The sequence below is a fragment of the Acanthopagrus latus genome, chromosome 23 (assembly GCF_904848185.1).
Source record: "Acanthopagrus latus isolate v.2019 chromosome 23, fAcaLat1.1, whole genome shotgun sequence".
Lineage (NCBI taxonomy): Eukaryota > Metazoa > Chordata > Actinopteri > Spariformes > Sparidae > Acanthopagrus > Acanthopagrus latus.
This window is the reverse complement of record NC_051061.1, coordinates 1,164,906-1,183,586: the sequence shown is the minus strand read 5'-3', so window position 1 is coordinate 1,183,586 and position 18,681 is coordinate 1,164,906.

The following is an 18,681-nucleotide window of genomic DNA, read 5'->3' as shown; positions in this document are numbered from 1 at the left end:
TATGAAAAACTGTTTCATATGTTGTACACTATATCAAGATTTTTGTCTGAAGCATAGAGGCCTTTGGAGGTCTAGTTTGTGGGGGCCGGAAAATAATGAAAGATCTACTCTTTACTCTTCGAGGATCAGTGTTCATAAGAATAACTGGCTCACATTTTGATGTCACACAACTAAATAAATAAAATTGTCAGAATCTCTACCTTTGTCCATAAAAACAACAATGCAGTAATCAATGTGAATATTGCTATTTGGACAGTTAAGATTATTTTCATTACTGATTAATCCACTGATTATGCTCTCATTCAATTGCTTAGTCTATAACATATTACAAGATAGTGATGTAATACCTTTTACATTTTTGTCAAGCTGAAGGTTCTAAATATCTCTTTTTGTATGACTCACAGTCCAAAAACTAGTCTACAGTCAAATATGACAAAGCAGCAAGTCCTCATATTTGAGGGGGTGAAACCTGAGTCCTTGACAGTTTGCTCAAAAATTGAGGTCTAATGATTTCAGCTTTAGTCTGAATGATGGCATCCTTAGAGTTCTAGAAGAGAGACAGATGCAAATTAAATTTTCACACCACTCTTGCTAATATAGTCACTTCAAAGAACATACCTGATAAAAGTTGTGAATGATAAGGCAAAGAGGTGGAGGTGAAAAATAAGGACAAACCTTAATGACTGGGTAAAAGCGTTTGTCTTCTTGTGCACTTGAACAGCAAATCAGAGTCCATCTGTTGGGCGATTCAAAGTGATGAGTCGTTAAAAAAAACTATGGACCAAGGCCGACAAGTGACAATGATGTGGGACACACGGCAACAACTTGAACGAAAGCCCCAGACAGTCATCGATGACCCTGACATTGGTAAATGGCTGGTGTGACAGGGCTCTTAGTTGTTCCTAAATATCTACAACCACTAACTGCTGAGTGTTTACCTGACATGCCAGGAAGTTTATTACAACAAACCATTTGGAAAGGAGCCACCAGGAACTGTATGAAACAGGCAAACCTCAACTAATTAGATCAACAGTAGGAGAGCGCTACCACCAGAGGAGTGAAGCAAATCCACCTTATTCCATGCCCCAATGATACCTTGCATGAATTATGGGCACAACAACTGTCCTGTCCCTTAAAGTGAAACTCTCACCAAAATGCAACCGAGGGTCTTTTTGTGAATACACCCAATTCAAACGTTCGTTTAAAAGCATAATTACGATGAAAGCGCCATTTTACTTTAAGATTTACTGTATTTTCATTTTCATATCAAAATCATTTTCAATGGAGTGCTAGGGGCACTACTGTGAGCATCAAAATCGGTATTTGTAAAACACTAAGAAGGCTGGAACCAACCTGAAACTTTGCTCACCTTAGCAGTTGTTTTTCCACTCACTTCCATCTTGCCAGTTGAGAATCTCTGAATAGGACTTAACAGGTAGGACAGTTAAGGTGGAACGCTCCTAAAGCTTAATTCCATATAAATGCATGGATAATTCATTGTTTTGTCGTTAGCAAAGAAAAATATTGACCTTGAGGTTGAAAAAGGAGCCTCATATAAGAAACAATATTAAAATCAAAAGCCGCAAAAGTCACGTGAGATATGGTGAGAGAAGTTGTTGCCGGAAGACAGTAGCGGTCCACCTTAACTGTCCTCCAGGTTACGTCACATTCTGAGATTGTCGACTGGCAATTCTTCTTTGTGTTTTAAAAATCGCAATTTTGATTCTAACATAGTATTTGCCTCTAGCACTCAGTTGAAAATGATTCTGACCCGAAAACAAAAATATAGTCAATCTACAAAGTTGACTCGGGTACATTCACAAAAAGACCCTAGGCTGCATTTTAGCGAGAGTTTCCAAAACTGCTGTTTTGTGGCAACAGGACGCTAATCTTTTTTCTAAGAGTAACTGGTACATTGTATCATTCATCAAAGTGTACTTGTGTAGCTAATGCTTCCAAAGCCTTGAAAGTCTCTCCGATGAATGATAATGTTTCTTTTGCTAGTTCCGCAGTGCAATGGAATTATCACCCACAATTGTATCACCAGTAACCTTCCAAGGAATCTTGTGGATACTCTCCGGATTTGATATAAATAATGCAACAGCAGCCACAGTAACCTCTTGAAGAGCCATCACACCTAAACCACACCCATAGCTATTCCTGAAAGGATGCCGACTGGTTCAACCCTGTATGTTCAGCAAAAAGCCCATAGCCTGAACCCTGGCAAGATAGATTTGTGAGCTCACATTAACTCGGAAATTGAGCTGCCCTTGCAAAGTAACTGCTGTGTAGCTAACTGGACTGAGTGACGTACCTAACATTAGCTTGGTCGGCTACTTTCTGAATTTTTCATGTTGGAACCTATTTCCAGTAAGTCACTTGTTTGAAACTGGTTAGTCGTTGCTTAGAACTCAGGAAGGACTATAATTACTTACATTCAAAGTAATGGACTTGGTGCATTAAGCATTAAGTACATTAAAATGTTAAAATGTACTTAATGTTGCTCATTCTGAAAAACGTTTCCTTTCTGTGGGTTTAATTATTGATGTAATTATGTGTCAGCAGTCTTTTTAATGTTGTAGGTGATAAAAATATCCATTGCATATATGTAGTCAAGTAAACCTCCATCTAAAGTAACAGATGTGAAGAACTGAAATACCCTGAGTGCCACTACCTCAGCACTTTATTTAAGATTTGGTCCAGTGTCCTACATGAATGTGAGTCTCCCATACCAAAGCACTCATCTGTCCCCCCTCTCTCTCTCTCTGCTGCATCACTCCCTTCCTCCACACTGTCTTTCAATCTACTAAAACACTTGGCTCAATTAGAACAGAGCAGGAGGGATATGATAGAGTGTTTCACGCCCACCGCCCAGTCCCTCTCTCTCCTTTCCTTTCCAAGATAGTCCCTCCACCAGCAGCAAGAGGGGGTTGGGGAATAAAGAGAGAGAGAGAGAGAGAGAGAGAGAGAGAGAGAGAGAGAGACCAGAAGCAGAATGAATATTTGCTGAGCTCCACAAAATGGGGAGAAAACACTGCAGACCATCAGATCATTAGTGCTCTCCCATTTTCTCTCTTTCTCTCCTTTTCTCACACAGTATATTCTCTCCATTTCTCTCTCCACCTCTCCTTATCATCTCTGTAGTGTCCTCCCTCTCGCTCTCTCTCTCTCTCTCTCTCTCTCCCTCTCTCTCTCTCTCTCTCTCTCTCTTACAACAGCAGAGAGCCAATGTGCTGTGTTGGTCTGTGGCAGTCTGCAGCACTTTACTCTGCTGTATAGGTCCAATACATCGTCACTGGAACACAGATACGCGCATACACAAGCACGCGCGCGCACACACACTGTTCTGTGGCGTCAGTCAGTGGAATAGCCCAAACTGCTCACATGCAGCCAAACCCATGCATGGTCTGGATGAAAGCAATTTACATGGAATTGAACACAGCACCTATTCATATACTGTGCCTTCAATAACAATGTAATATCACAGTTATACAGTCACAGCCCTAACCCACCCCTAGCAAATCAAATAAAGTACAATAACTACTACTTCTACTAACTAACAGTTAAGAGTTACCGTAGGAGTACTGAACTGAAAAGGATTAGTTGATTCTGCTTAATGGAGTAAACGACCACACATGAAAAGAGCCAGGAGGAGGATTTGTCTCTGGTTATGTACATTATCTTATAAAGTCAGAAAGCAGCACTTTGCATTGCCCGTAGGAAGTATGTCTTCCTATAGAAAAGTGGGAGGTTAAGTAGCTTTTTCATGGATGGCCAGATGAGGCTGTGTTTGAAGGTGGGACATCAGGGATATTTAGGTTTGTTGTGAAATTCAATATTCCAGGGTATAATTGGCCCTTTTTTTTTTACTGTTTTTGATTTTGCCATTATATTCACAATAAAAAACTATTTACCTTGCCTTGCTTTGTATCATTACTTTCAGCACAACCTTACATGTGTGACTGTATAGTTATTTTTTTCATTTTGACTTACTGTATTAACACACTGGACCTAAAATCACAAAAAACATAAAATCTGAGTAGGAAAAAGTGTTTGAAATTTACAAATTTATATATGTAACTGTTTACATTTAAATGCAGGCAATGCCTCAGGCTCAGGTCTCGCTCAGCTCCTTCCTGCCAGCTCAACATTCAGCCGTCTCCTCACTGTTTTGACTCATTAAACAAAAAAACATCTCCACTACACACTAAACACACTACACCAAACACTACATAACACACTAACTATACACTCCAAACACGCTAAATGTCACAAATCTCTCAACTCTCAAAAGTCACTATCACTATCATTGTCTCTATTGTCAATGTCGCTGTCACTCTTCTGCCGCTGTCCCTCTTCCGCCGCTGTCCCTCCCACAACTTCCCCCTGTTCCTCAGCAACCAAATCACGTGGTTTGCCGTATAATTTTGTGATTGGTTGGTGTGGTGCCTTTTTCCACCAATAGGAAAGGGAGTAGCACAGGAAACAAGACTCAAGGAGGCAGCGTCTTGCTGCTGCGTCATCTTAAATTGGTCACGTGATTTGGAAGCACCGGTGCCTTCATCGACTCAGGAGGTGGGGCGTGGGGGTGGGCTCTGCAGTGATTGGCTTTGGTGCGCATGTGGCTATGGTGGCTATGGTTGACAATGCTAGCGGAATTCATAAATCATTTATGAAATAAATTATTAATGGCAACATTGTAGTCCAAACAAATCCAACGTTGCACACCCCTAAATCACGCTGCAGCCATGTTGAAAATCTCAGGCCAGTCTGATCCTGATCTGCAGAGATGCTTGAGGCACACACACATACACACACACACACACACATACACACAGGGATTTCTTGATTTGATAGAGAGGTAATGGAAAATGAATAGAATAAATGTGTTATATTAGACACAAAATTTACATACTATGCAGTTCCATCGCACTACATACTCAATTTGAGATCATAATTATAATGAATGGTACATCAGTATGTGATCTGGAAGCTAGCCTAAGACAATCCTTTCACTGCTAATGTGTGCTAAATAATGCTGCTGGAGAGAATGTCATTAGTTTTTTAAAAAACAAAGCAATGGACAAATGGAAATTTGGACCTCATGATGATGCTACAGAAAAGGTCAGAGGATCATCAAAGTTACTAGGGTTTGTTATCTGGGAACGATGAATGTGTGAACCTCATGACAGTTCATCCATTAGTTGTTCAGATCTAACATTGAGTTAACATTAGACATTGCGGTTTTAAGAAGGGTTGTGTGCCAGATGCAATCACTCGCTGTACTATCTGCTGGTTAACTGACAGCCTCATAGGGATGACAAGGATGGGAGTTTGCTTACTTTTACTTTTGCTTTTGCGGCTAAATCTACCTGGGGAATTCCCAGGTGCTCCCAGGCCAGAGAAGAGATATAATCCCTCCACCTGGTCCTGGGTCTACCCCTAGGTCTCCTCCCAGTTGGATGTGCCAGGAACACCTCTCTAGGAAGGCACCCTTCTGGCATCCTCATTAGATGCCCAAAACCCCGAGGTACTTGAACTCCTTTACTTGGGGCAAGGACACATTCCCCACCCGTAGTAAGCAATCCACCAGTCTCCTACTGAGAACCATGGCCTCAGATTTAGAGGTGCTGATCCTCATCCCTGCCACTTTACACTCAGCTGCAAACTGATCCAGTGCGCGCTGTAGATCTACAGCTGATGATGCCATCAAGACCACATCATCTGCAAAAAGCAGTGATGTGATCTTCAGGTCACCGACCTGTTACCCCTCCACACCAAGACTGCGCCTTGAAATCCTGTCCATGTATATCACAAACAGGACTGGGGACATGGCACAGCCCTGGCGGTGGCCAACACCCACTTGGAACAAGTCCAACTTACTTCCGAATACACGCACACAGCTCTCACTTTGAGAATATAGGGATTGGATGGCCCTAAGAAGGGACCCCCCCACCCCATACTCCCGCAGTACCTCCCACAGAACATCTCGGGGGACCCGGTCATATGCCTTCTCCAGATCCACAAAATACATGTTGACTGGGAGATTGTACTCTCAGGCCCCCTCCAAGACCCCTGCCAGAGTAAAGAGCTGGTCCGTTGTTCCACGGCCAGGATCCGCATTGTTCCTCTTCAATCTGAGGTTCGACAATCGGCTGGACCCTCCTTTCCAGCACCTTGGAGTAGACTTTCCCAGGCTGGCTGAGTAATGTGATACCTCTGTAATTGGCACACACCCTCTGGTCCCAATTTTTAAAGAGAGGGACCGCCACACCCATTTGCCACTCTTTCAGCACCGACCCCAACCCCCATGCAATGTTGAAGAGGCATGTCAACCAAGACAGCCCCTCAACACCCAGAGCCTTCAGCATTTCTGGTGGTATCTCATCGATCCCTGGGGCTTTGCCACTGTGGAGTTGTTTGACTTCCACAGTGACTTCACCCAGGGAAATTGGCGATGATACCCCATCATCCTCCAGCTCTGTCTCCATTACAGAGGGTGGCTGAGTGGGATTCAGGAGGTCACCAAAGTACTCCTTCCACCGCCCTATTACCTCAGGTGAAGTCAACAAGGTCCCATCCTTGCTGTACACAGCTTGGATGGTTCCCCATTTCCTCCTCCTGAGGTGGCAGATGGTTTTCCAAAAGCGCTTTGGTGCCACCCGAAAGTCCTTCTCCATGGCCTCGCCAAACTCCTCCCACACCCGCTGCTTTGCCTCTGCCACAGCTGCGGCTGCTGCCCTTCAGGTCCGTCGGTACCCCGAAACTGCCTCAGGAGTGCCCCGGGACAATATGTCCCTGAAGGACTCCTTCTTCAGTCGGACGGCTTCCCTGATCACCAGTGTCCACCATGGTGTTCGAGGGTTGCCGCCCCTTGATGCACCTAAGACCCTATGGCCACAGGACACAGCTGCAGCTTCAACAAGAGAAGCTTTGAACATCGTCCATTCAGGTTCGATATCCCCAGCCTCCACAGAGATGCTAGAGAAGCTCCTTCGGAGGTGGGAGTTGAAGGCTTCTCGGACAGGGGCCTCCCCAGACGTTCCCAGCTTACTACTCGTTTGGGCTTACCAGGTCTATCCAGAGATTTCCCCTACCACCGAAACCAACTCACCACCAGGTGGTGATCAGTTGACAGCTCTGCCCCTCTCTTCACCCGAGTGTCCAAAACACACAGCCGAAGATCAGATGATACGATCACAAAATCGATCATTGACCTTCGACCTAGGTTGCTCTGGTACCACGTACACTTATGAGCATCCTTGTGTTCAAACACAGTGTTCATTATAGACAGACCATGACTAGCACAGAAGTCTAATAATAGAACACTACTGGGGTTCAGATCAGGGAGGCCGTTCCTCCCAATCACGCGTTGAAGTCCCCAGTAACACCACAGAGTCCCCCACTGGGGCCCATTGTAGGGCCCCAGCCAGGACCTCCAAGAAGGCTGCATACTCCACACTGCCATTCGGTGCATATGCACTGACAACAGTGAGAGTTTTCCCCCCAGCCATTAGGTATAGGGAGGTGACCCTCTCATCCACTGGGGTAAACTCCAACACGGCGGCGCTCAGCCGGGGACTTGTGAGTATCCCCACACCCACCCGGCGCCTCACGCCTTTGGCAACTCCTAAGAAGAATAGTGTCCAGCCCCTATCCAGGAGTTTGGATCCAGAGCCAACGCTGTGTATCGAGGCCCCACCAGATCCAATCGGTAAGGCTCAACCTCCCGCACCAGCTCCGGCTCCTTCCCCCCAAGAGAGGTGACATTCCAAGTCCCCAGAGTCAGCCTCTGCAACCCAGGTCTGGGTCACCGAGGCCCGTCACCACCACTGCCACCCATGTAGCAGTGCACCCGACCCCAGCGGTTTCTCCTGCAGATGATGGCTCCACTGGAAAGGGGAGGGAGAAGTGCCACATTGCTCTTTTGGGCTGTGTCCAGCCGGGCCCCGTGGCAGACCTGACCACCAGGCGCTCGCTCACCAGGCCCCGGGCTTCCTCTGGGCAGGGTCTCTCGTGTCACATCTCTATTTTCCATGGGGTATTTTGAATCATACTTAGTCTGGCCCCTCACCTGAGACCAATTTGCCTTGGGAGACCCTACCGGGAGCACAAGGCTCCTGACAACCTAGCTCCCAGGTTCATTGGGACACACAAACCTCTCCACCGCGATAAGGTGATGGTTTCTGGAGAGGAACCATCACCTTACACAACTGTGGGGTTGTTTCTTCAGCTATAATGTGCACAAGCTTATAATAAGATCATAGTATGAACATGAACATAACACAGAACTCTGTCTTTTAAGAAAAAGCAATATGAGACATTCTTAGCCGGGTTAGGTTTTTAAAGTCAACATGGTTGAAACTTGAGCAAATTCATGAAAGCTAAATTCTGGTTCAACCTTTACAGAGGAGCAACATAAATCACCCTGACTAGTACTGGGTGGTATACCGGTTCACACCAAATACTGGTGTATATTTTCATTATGATATGAATTTTTAATATACCCCCGTACCGTTGTATTTCATTACACAATGTTTGGAATGCTACGCTGTGCTGCGCAACACAGTTTCAGACCGGACCCTTTTCAATGTTGCGCTTCTAAACAGGCATGGTGCGACTGCGAGGCGTGGTGAAGGTAAACCGTAGTGCTCTGGTGTTACGTTATGGTGAAGATGGCTAGGATAGACATTGCAGTTCGTGACTTCATCCGCAGATGTCAGGATGAGCAATTGGTAAGCCGCTGAGCTCTCCTGGGTCTCTGTAGCTGTCAGCTTGTTGTTGTAGCAGCAAGCTACGAACAGTCGCTACTTTGAAATTAAAAGCCCCCTGCTAGGAACCCAGTTCTAAACTCCAATGGGGTGCAATGTAAAGCTCTTATTTTGAAGACAAATTCGACCTGCTTCCTGTTAGCTGTCTGGAGTTGATCCCCTGCACACTTCCTTTAATAGCATGGGTTTAACATCGGTGTGTGTTTGACTGAGGAGGCGAGAATATGGGCCAGGGGTCTACAATTAAGTAAATCTATCAAGTCTCACCACATTTCTTCCGATGCATATGTTGTATGTCATTGTTCGCTTCGTCACATCACATGTTTACCCTACCCCAGTGGCAACATTTTGGACAAGAGGGAATATTAACCCTCCCTTTTAGATAGACAGGGCGGCAGAGTGCAGCCTTTACCTTGCAGCAAATGTGCCGCCTTTTCTATCTAAAAGGGGCCAGTAATTCCTCTCTAAACCAGTAGAAAATGCTGTGAACATCTGATTATGCATGAAAAAAAAAATACTGTTATATCCCGTGAAATCGTTGAAAAATACCATGATATACATTTTTGGTCATACTGCCCAGCACTACCTGACTGGAAACATTACAAACTGACATGGTTCATCACAGTCCAGGACAGGACGGCTCTAAAACGAGTGATTAAAACCACCAGTACATCTGGCACCTTCTACAGAACATCAGTGACATCTGTGAAGTGAGACGTCTGCACTGAGCTCAAAGATACTAAAAGACAACACCCACCCAGACACAGACTGTTCACCCTGTTCCCATCTTTCTCCAATATGAAAAATAATATTTTGTTCTTGTATAAAACAAAGGAACTATAGGCTGTCTTACTATTCACTAAACCAGGATGTGTAAAATGTCAATTAAATGAGCCTTCGTACCTTGGTACAGTAGTAGATTTGCAAATAGTAAATAAATGATACAAATATATAGTCAGATCCTATGAAATAAAGGTAACAATTTATTTCATACATTTACTTTAGAACACAGTCCACAGCAGACAGCAAAGTCAACCACCAACATACTTTTTGTCAAAGCAGGCACACCAGCTATAAAGTTAACATCACGGGACTAATGCACGAGAAGTGCAAGGAGATGAGAGGGAGATACAGCCCCGGGACACAAGCTAGAGATGTGACCCATGACCAATTCATTATAGTTTAATGCAGTGCAGTGAGGCTACAGATGTGTCATGGCAGGGTAAGCGAATCATAAACCAGGATCCATCTATCTGTTTTTCCCTGTTAACAGAGACTCCAGTCTGCAGTGTATCACTTCACTGATAAACCACTGAAATGTGCAACATTGGGCTTCATGATCAAATATGTTTTACATCACCTCCACTCTTAATAATTATATTCTCATGATCTTTCTCTCTTGTTTATTCACAGGAGCTCCCTCTTGTTCTCTCTATGTGTCTGGATCACACTGCTGTAATGGTCTTCATAAAGCCTTATTTTAGCAGGTGCTCTAACCCCTAACTCACACCTTTATTATTATCTTTGCACTGATATTCCTTTTTTAACTTTCAATTCCAGTCTTGGTAATGAAGTAATATTTTCCACTCGGATGTCCACGTTTACATAACATGCATTAAACAACATGGTATCTGCGATGAGTGCTTTGAATGGTCCATCCTCAGAACAGAAGGGAGTTTGAGTAGAGGTGCTTGAATGGATGGCTACAGTTGAGAAAAACATGGACATGGGATACTGACCAAACACTCCATGACAGTGATTACTGTTGGAATATACAGATATTTTAATATGCTAAGCTTATAACAGCTTTAAATGTTGGTTAGTGATATTCCTTTTCCACTACTATGTCAAGCCACTGAAATCTATCTATTGTAGTTTCACCAGGGTAGACACACATAAATGATATTTGTTGTCACATAATGATGCAGCCTGGTGTTGGATTCTCTAAGGATCATGGTTGTCCTATGTATTCTCCTTCATACCTTTCCTTGAACTCCTCACAGTTTTCCTTGCCTTACAGCCAGAAGGTCCTGGGTTCGAGTCCCAGCTGGGGCTGGGCCTGGGCCTTTCTGTGCGGAGTTTAGTTTCTTTGAGTTATCTGTTTCCTCCCACAATGCCAATGTCAGCTGGGATTAGCTCTAGCCACCCATGACCCTTTAAGTGTTACGATCAATGGATTGACATTTCCTTGACCTCAATGGAAATTTTAACGAGGTCAAGGAAGAATTGGGAGGACGGACATAGGTCATCACTCTTTCAACTATTTGACCATGGAAATGACTTCATCACAAGTTAAACAACAAAATATAACATGCTTGTTTTACTTCTTTCACACTGGACAAAAGAAAAACACAAAAACGCACACCCAGCAACATCTGGCTTGTGTCTTTAATGGGAAAGAGTACAATCGACATCATTATTCAGCTGCATTTCAGATCAATGTTGATGCAACATTGTGGACAAGGTAAGCTTTGCTCCTGTCATGGTACAATGCTATCACATGCATAGATGTTATACCACATCATAACTGCACACTATGCAAGAATCAGTGACAAAATGAACTTGATTTAAAACTACAGTCTGGAATTTTGAGAAAAAACTTAGCCAGAAGATTTGAATGATACAGCTCCCAGGTCCCTCCTTCTTCTTCTGTGCTGCACAGCCCTGCCTTCAAAGCCCCTCCCACAGAGTAGCCTGCTGTGCATGAGCTTGTAACCATGGTAACAGAGGACGCCAGATAACCAAGATGGTGCATTCAAAACAACAACAACGTAAGCCCCGATTGTTCTATTCTGACCAATACAAATAAATTACAATGACAAGTGCCTGATGCCGAGTACATTGAAAAAAGTATAACCTTGCTCAAATTAAAAAAATGATGTCCAGATATCAGATCTAAAATATTTGACTTCACATAATCTAAATTGAGTTACTTCTTATTACCTGATTATTTTATGTTGATGTAAACAATAATTCTGCACTTGACCCAACCTTAATTATTTGCCTTCATCCAAATGATTTTCTTAACATTCTGGTTATTGAACCAAACTAATAAATTCAAATTCAACCAACCCTAACGCATCCACTTTTAACTAAATTAACATAAATTAATGATTACATTGACACCAGTTAACTTGTTTACATAAAACCAAACTACATTTTTCATATTATATTTAACTTTTCATTAAAAATAACCAGTATGTTCCAACTTATGAACTATATATATAAAAAAAAATTACAGTAGTTCAATAACAATGAATACACAGAATATAATTTTACTTTCTATAGCTAGAGATCCGCCACTAATTTAAACATGCAACGATGGTTTAACAGATGGGAAGTCTCTCCCAGCAAACACCCCTTCACTCACGGTACCAACATTTTATCATCTTTGTTGACTTGACATATTTAAATTCAGAACAAGGATATGAATTAACCTGAAACCGTTCGACTCAAACTAAAAATATTACCTGCAGGTCATGAAGTATATTGTATATTTAGTTCAGTATAAAAATCAAAACTTGTTGTCTCTAAATGCAAAAAGAATGAGTTTCACAATCAAATCAATAATTTTATCCTGTTTTAAATGGCAGTTATTAGTTTGAATGAACAACTGCATGTTACAGTTTTTTCAGTGTAACAAACAATATTCCTCACATCGCGGTAGACAGAGTTACCAGATAATCATTATCTAGCACAAAATTTTTGCCATGCTGCCTTTCTGAAACATGAGTAACGTTATTTCTCTAAACCAATTCAACCACTTCAGAGCGTACTGAACAGCAACTAACATTATAACTGCCCGGTCACTTGAAAGACTTTGATAACCACACAAGACTAAACAAAAGACTAAACACTGGAGTTACAAGCTAACAAGCTAAATTTACCAGCAAGCTGTGCAGCTTGACTGCAACATTGTCAGGCAATATACACTATTCTGAGTACTACTGTAACAGCCGCCACCATAGCCTTGTGGTTAAAACATAGAATGGAAGATATATCAAGCAGGGGTCCTTACTTGTCCAGCAGAAACACAGCAAACTATAAACTATTATACTTTACACAGTTTCATTTCTCACAGCAAACTGTGTCCCCTCACAGCCCAGCAGCCTTGCATATATGATGATAGTGAACGGTAGGTATGAGCAAAGTCTGCAACGGCCTAGGTTCACATTGTCTGTGAAAAGGTTTCACTTTTAGCATAGGTTTTATCATATTTTGGACTTTTGAAGGAGCCTCTGCCTAGTTCAATGACCTTCGGGCTCCCAAAATTCATTGAAACCATTTTTGACGAACTGAAAATGCCCCACCAGTGTTTCTTAATTGCTAAAAATGTACAAGGATACACCCTTTATTTATGTAATATATTTTTATTCGTTGCCATGAAGGGACACTGCACTGTACGGTGAATGTCTTTTTGCTGCTATAGTTCAAAGAAAGTCTCCTCTTTCTTTTTCCTACTCTGTCTGTCTTCTCACCTTCACTCACCTTTCCCTTCAGAAGTGCCCCCCATTCTTCCTCTCCGCTGCCTCTTTTCCCCCTCACAGAAATCCATGTGTGTGTGCAAAGAAAAATACGATGCAAGACTGAAATACTGTATAAAAGTTGATACAAGATGCACTGATTTAATTCAAATGTATAGATAATGAAATAAATTTACCCCAAAATCTAAAGAGCCATCTACGACAGTTTGCAACAATTTATGCGAGAATATTTCTTAATATCTGTTTGTTGGAAAATAACAGAATATTATTATGAAATCATGCTGGGGTGTCTTTTCAGTATATGTTGAGGTGATTATTGTGGTAATTTAAGAGTAATAAGAAATTTAAAATCCATTTATTTGTAATTACCAGCCACTGAGCATGAAGTTCACAGATTTGTAAAATTGTTACCCACAAAAACATTTTTTACCTTTAATTTTTAAATGAAGTTTTTCCTACAGGATGAATCATGCCAATGCTACTTACTACCTGACGTTTTATTTGTCTAGTCTGCCTAGCATTGCACCTATGATAGACAGATAGATAGATGAGTTTATTTCATTTGTTGTGTTTTTTCACATTTTGTTACCACATAAATTGTGACCTAACAGCTTTGTTCAGGACCCTTTTTCTTATTTTGGAACACAGTGCAGCAGACATGCTGGGCTGGTGCTGTCCATGGTGCTGAAAGCCGATGGGACAAAGAGGCTTGACAGAGAATCCTGAGCACTCTCCTCATCAGTCCTGTACTGAGGGGAAGGAGAGCCAGTTTCAGCAGATTTCAATGTCTCCTTCTGAAAAACATGAAGCGACACATTTTTTTTTTTTTTCATGTGACTTCATATTTCATGTGCTTTGAGGGGAGGAATACTGAATGTACCTGCTGGAACAGTATGTATAAATAAATGACTCAATTGTAAGAATTAAAAATAAGTGGTTTCTATAAGTGTATCATTAGTTGTCTATATCATAACAAGGCACAATTTTCACGATTGATATAATGCAGCCCTGCCTGACACACATCCAGTCTGAGGGCCTGCTATTGGCTGTTTTTCGCAGTTAAGAACGGCATATGGCAACACATAGATGCATATTGTGGCTCGCAAATTTAAGAATGAAAGAAATATAGCAAGTGTATGATGACTAAAAAATCTTCTCCTAAATATTGGAGTGCCTCTGAAGTCTCTGAAGGTGGTTCAGAGTGAATCCTCGACAACTGGAGCACAGCACCAGCGATGAGAGCACACCTTGTACAAAATTGGTCATAACAAAATATACATTTGAATCAAATTTTATAGAGGGGCGGCTGTAGCTCAGAGGGTAGAGCAGGTTGGCTAGTGATCGGAAGGTCGCCGGTTCAAATCCCAGCTCTGGGCTGAGCTGAGCTGCATGCTGAAGTGTCCTTGAGTAAGATACGGAAAGTTCTCATCAGGTGCACTATAATGACACAGCTGGAAGCAACAGGCTTGTTGCTGCAGCAAAGTTATTCTAAAAATGTAAAAATAGTAGGTATGGGGTGGACTGCAATAGCAGCTAAACATAGTATAGACTGACAAATTACTAAACCTTTTCAATCCAAGCACTGCGTACATTGCAAAGGGACCAAAACAAATGGGTTCCCAAAACAGACAGGCTTCAAATGCATCACTGTAGTTCAATAACAATCTGAGGTTGAGAAAATAATTAAAAATCAAGGGGAGTATGGGGCATAACTTGGTTTACGACCCGGCAATACTGTGGGCAACATTGGCTGAAGGGAATTTTCTTGTTTTTGAGAGAAACAAACTCTTTCATATGGCCTTTTTTTGTTAAGCTATGTGAAAGCAGACCATATTGAAGGGCTTCTGAACAGTAGGGTACATCATTTATGAATGGAGGTATTTGTTTTATTTGTGCATATATGGAGAAATGTGTGTTTTACCATTAGTACAGTTTATATTGAGTGAGTATACTAAGCATCCCATGTACAGAGGCTTTGTCCTCGCTGTAGCAGCCCTGGGTCTGAATCCTGGCTTGGAGCCCTTTGCTGCATGTCACTCCCCAGTCTCTCGTCCTGTTTCCTGTCATATTTTGAGCTGTACTATAAATACAAGCCATATGAAGGCAAAAAAAAAAAAACTTTAAAAAAAACTTTAAAAAATCTCCTACATTTACATCATCATTAAAAAGCATTTATCATATATGCTGTGGCATGAAAAAGTGTTGGCCCCCTTCCTGATTTCTTATTTTTTTGCATGTTCTTCACACTTAAATGTTTCAGATCTTCAAACAAATTTAAATATAAGACAACGATAACACAAGTAAACACAAAATGCAGTTTTTAAATGAAGGTTTTTATTATTAAGGGGGAGATAAATCCAAACCTACATGGCCCTGTGTGAAAAAGTGTTTGCCACCCCTGTTAAAACGTAACTGTGATAACTGTGGTTTATCAGAGTTCAGTTTCTCTAGCCACATCCAGGCCTACAAAGTGATGTTGACCAAAAGATCCTCAAAAGCTAGACATCATGATCAAGATCCAAAGAAATTAAGGAACAAATGAGAAAGAAAGTGATTGAGATCTATCAGACTGGAAAAGGTTATAAAGCCATTTCTAAAGCGTTGGGACTCCAGCGAACCACAGTGAGAGCCATTAACCACAAATGGCAAAAACACTGAACAGTGGTAAACCGTCCCAGGAGTGCCTGGCCAACCAAAAATACCCCAAGAGTGCAGCAACGACCCATCCAACAGGTCACAAAAGACCCCACAACAACATCCAAAGAACTGCAGGCCTCACTTGCCTCAGTTAAGGTCAGTGTTCATGACTCCACCAAAAAAAGAAACTGGGCAAAAATGTCCTGCATGGCAGAGTTCCAAGACAAAAACCACTGCTGAGCAAACTGAACATAAAAGCTTGTCTCAGTTTTGCCAGAAAACATCTTGATGATCCCCAAGACTTTTGGGAAAATACTCTGTGGACTGACGAGACAAAACTTGAACTTTTTGGACGATGTGTGTCCTATTACATCTGGCATAAAGGTAACACAGCATCATACTAACAGTAAAATATGGTGGTGATAGTGTGATGGCCTGAGGCTGTTTTGCTGCTTCAGGACCTGGAAGACTTTCTGTCTACCAAAAAAATCCTGGAGGAGAATGTCCGGCCAGTGAAGTGAACTTGGATTCTGCAGCAGGACAATGATCCAAAACACATCAGCAAGTCCACCTCTGAATGGCTGGAGAAAAACAAAAGGAAGACTTTTGAGTGGCCTAGTCAAAGTCCTGACCTGAATCCTATTGAGATGCTGTGGCATTACCTTAAAAAGGCGGTTCATGCTCGAAAACCTTCCAATGTGGCTGAATTACAACAATACTGCAAAGATGAGTGGGCCAAAATTCCTCCACAGGGCTGTAAAAAACTCATTGCAAGTGATCGCAAACATTTGATTGCAGTTGCTGTTAAGGGTGGCCCAACCAGTTATCAGGTTTAGGGGGCAATCTTTCATATACATGTATGTACATATATTTAGTCTTTATGTAAGGCAAGTGTATGTATAGAGTAACGATGCCAAAAAGGTCATCTTCAAGTAAGCCTGCAACTATGTGTACATACATTTCAGGAACAATAGCTTTTCAACTTGCAGCACAATACCTTAGAACAAGTCATTAAAAAATGGCACACTACAAATAATTTCACTGTAAAAAATAAACAGTAAAATACTGGCAGCAGGGACGCCAGTATTTTACTGTTATTTTACAATGCAACTACTGTTATTTATTTTAACAGTATATTACCATTTTTTTGGATTACAGTATATGACTGTAGAATAATGGTGGGTGCTGTAGTTATTTTACAGCACATCTACAGTAATTTATCCAACAGTATAATACAGTTTTTTGGATTACAGTACATAATGGTAGGATAACTGTGTTATGGTAATTTTATAGCACATCTACTGTAATTTATTTATCAGTATATTACCGTATTTTGGATTACAGTACATGACAGTAGGGGAACTGTGGGTTATGGTAATTTTACAGTACATGCCATTGTGTTCAAACATCTCTTATTTTTGCATTTGTATAAATCCCCACCATTTTCAAAACAAAGTATGCAGGGCTTCTCAAATACCCAGCCCTAGGCTACCACATTCTTCTCAACAGCCAGTCAACATCCAAAAGTCCTACAGTAAACACACTAATGTCTTGCCCTCTAGTGCTTAGTGCAGATCAACTTATTCAACTGATAACTAATTTCACTTAATAACTTATTTAACTTAGTAACTTCTAATTCTAATAACTTCTTCAAGTAATACATTTGAGAACCCTGGTATAGAACACAAGAGAATAAACATTCCATAACACTGCTGTCACAATCACTGATGAGGAGTGCCTGTTAATAAATAAATAGATAAATAAATAAAATCAGAAACACAACATCTCTGGTAAAATATAAAAATATGAAATACTAAGGGAGGGAGAGAAAGAAACATAACAATTCAAGGAAAGAAATTGGCCAGAGCAACAGACTGTTCAAGGGAGAGAGAAAATTATTAAAAACAGGACGAAAAGTGCAAAGAGGAGAAAGGCCAGAGAGACAGAAAGCACAGAGTGTGATTAGTTATAGTTTAGGAGGAGTTATCTCTGGAAAACTAGTGTGAAATAATGACACACATTATACTACAAAAAAAAACTTTATTAAGGTCAGCAACACCTACAGCTAATTGAGCTAAAGCTAGCTACAGAATTTGCTTCACTTAGCCTTTAGCAACCTGAACTAATGTAACAGACCTAATGAAACATCTGAAGTGTCAACAGCTCAATAATCATGCAGACAAAACAACACTGGACACAATTTTGGGAGATAGCATAACTTTACTTTACCTGCTCTGTCGAACTCCACATGGACTTTTCTGGCTGGAATGATATAACAGAGCGGTGCTCTCCAGAGTAAAGTTCAGGAATAGCCAGTGAGGTTACATATTGTCACTCAAAGATGAGTAGTTTGATCAGTAAAGAAATGCTATCATCAAAATAGAAACATAAGCCTGCAATCGTCAGTAAGATGCTGATGGATAATGACGGGACTTGAGAAGGAATGTTAGCACATCGCCACTCTTTGACATTAACTTTTGATTTACATGTTAACATGAATATTTAACAGTATTTTACAATTATTTTAAAATACAGTAAGATGCTGTTGTAATCCACCATAAATTTACAGCAATTCATTTCTAATACTGTTTTATGCTGTTAAGTTACAGTTATCTACTGTAATTGTTAAATGACTGATTTAACTGTTAATTTACATGGGAGGAATGAATATTTAACAATATTTTACAGTTATATAAAATACACTAGGATACTGTCAAATGTATCTCTACACTTTTTAAACAATAAACATGCTAGAAATGATTTATTGTAACTTGTCACTCTGTATATAA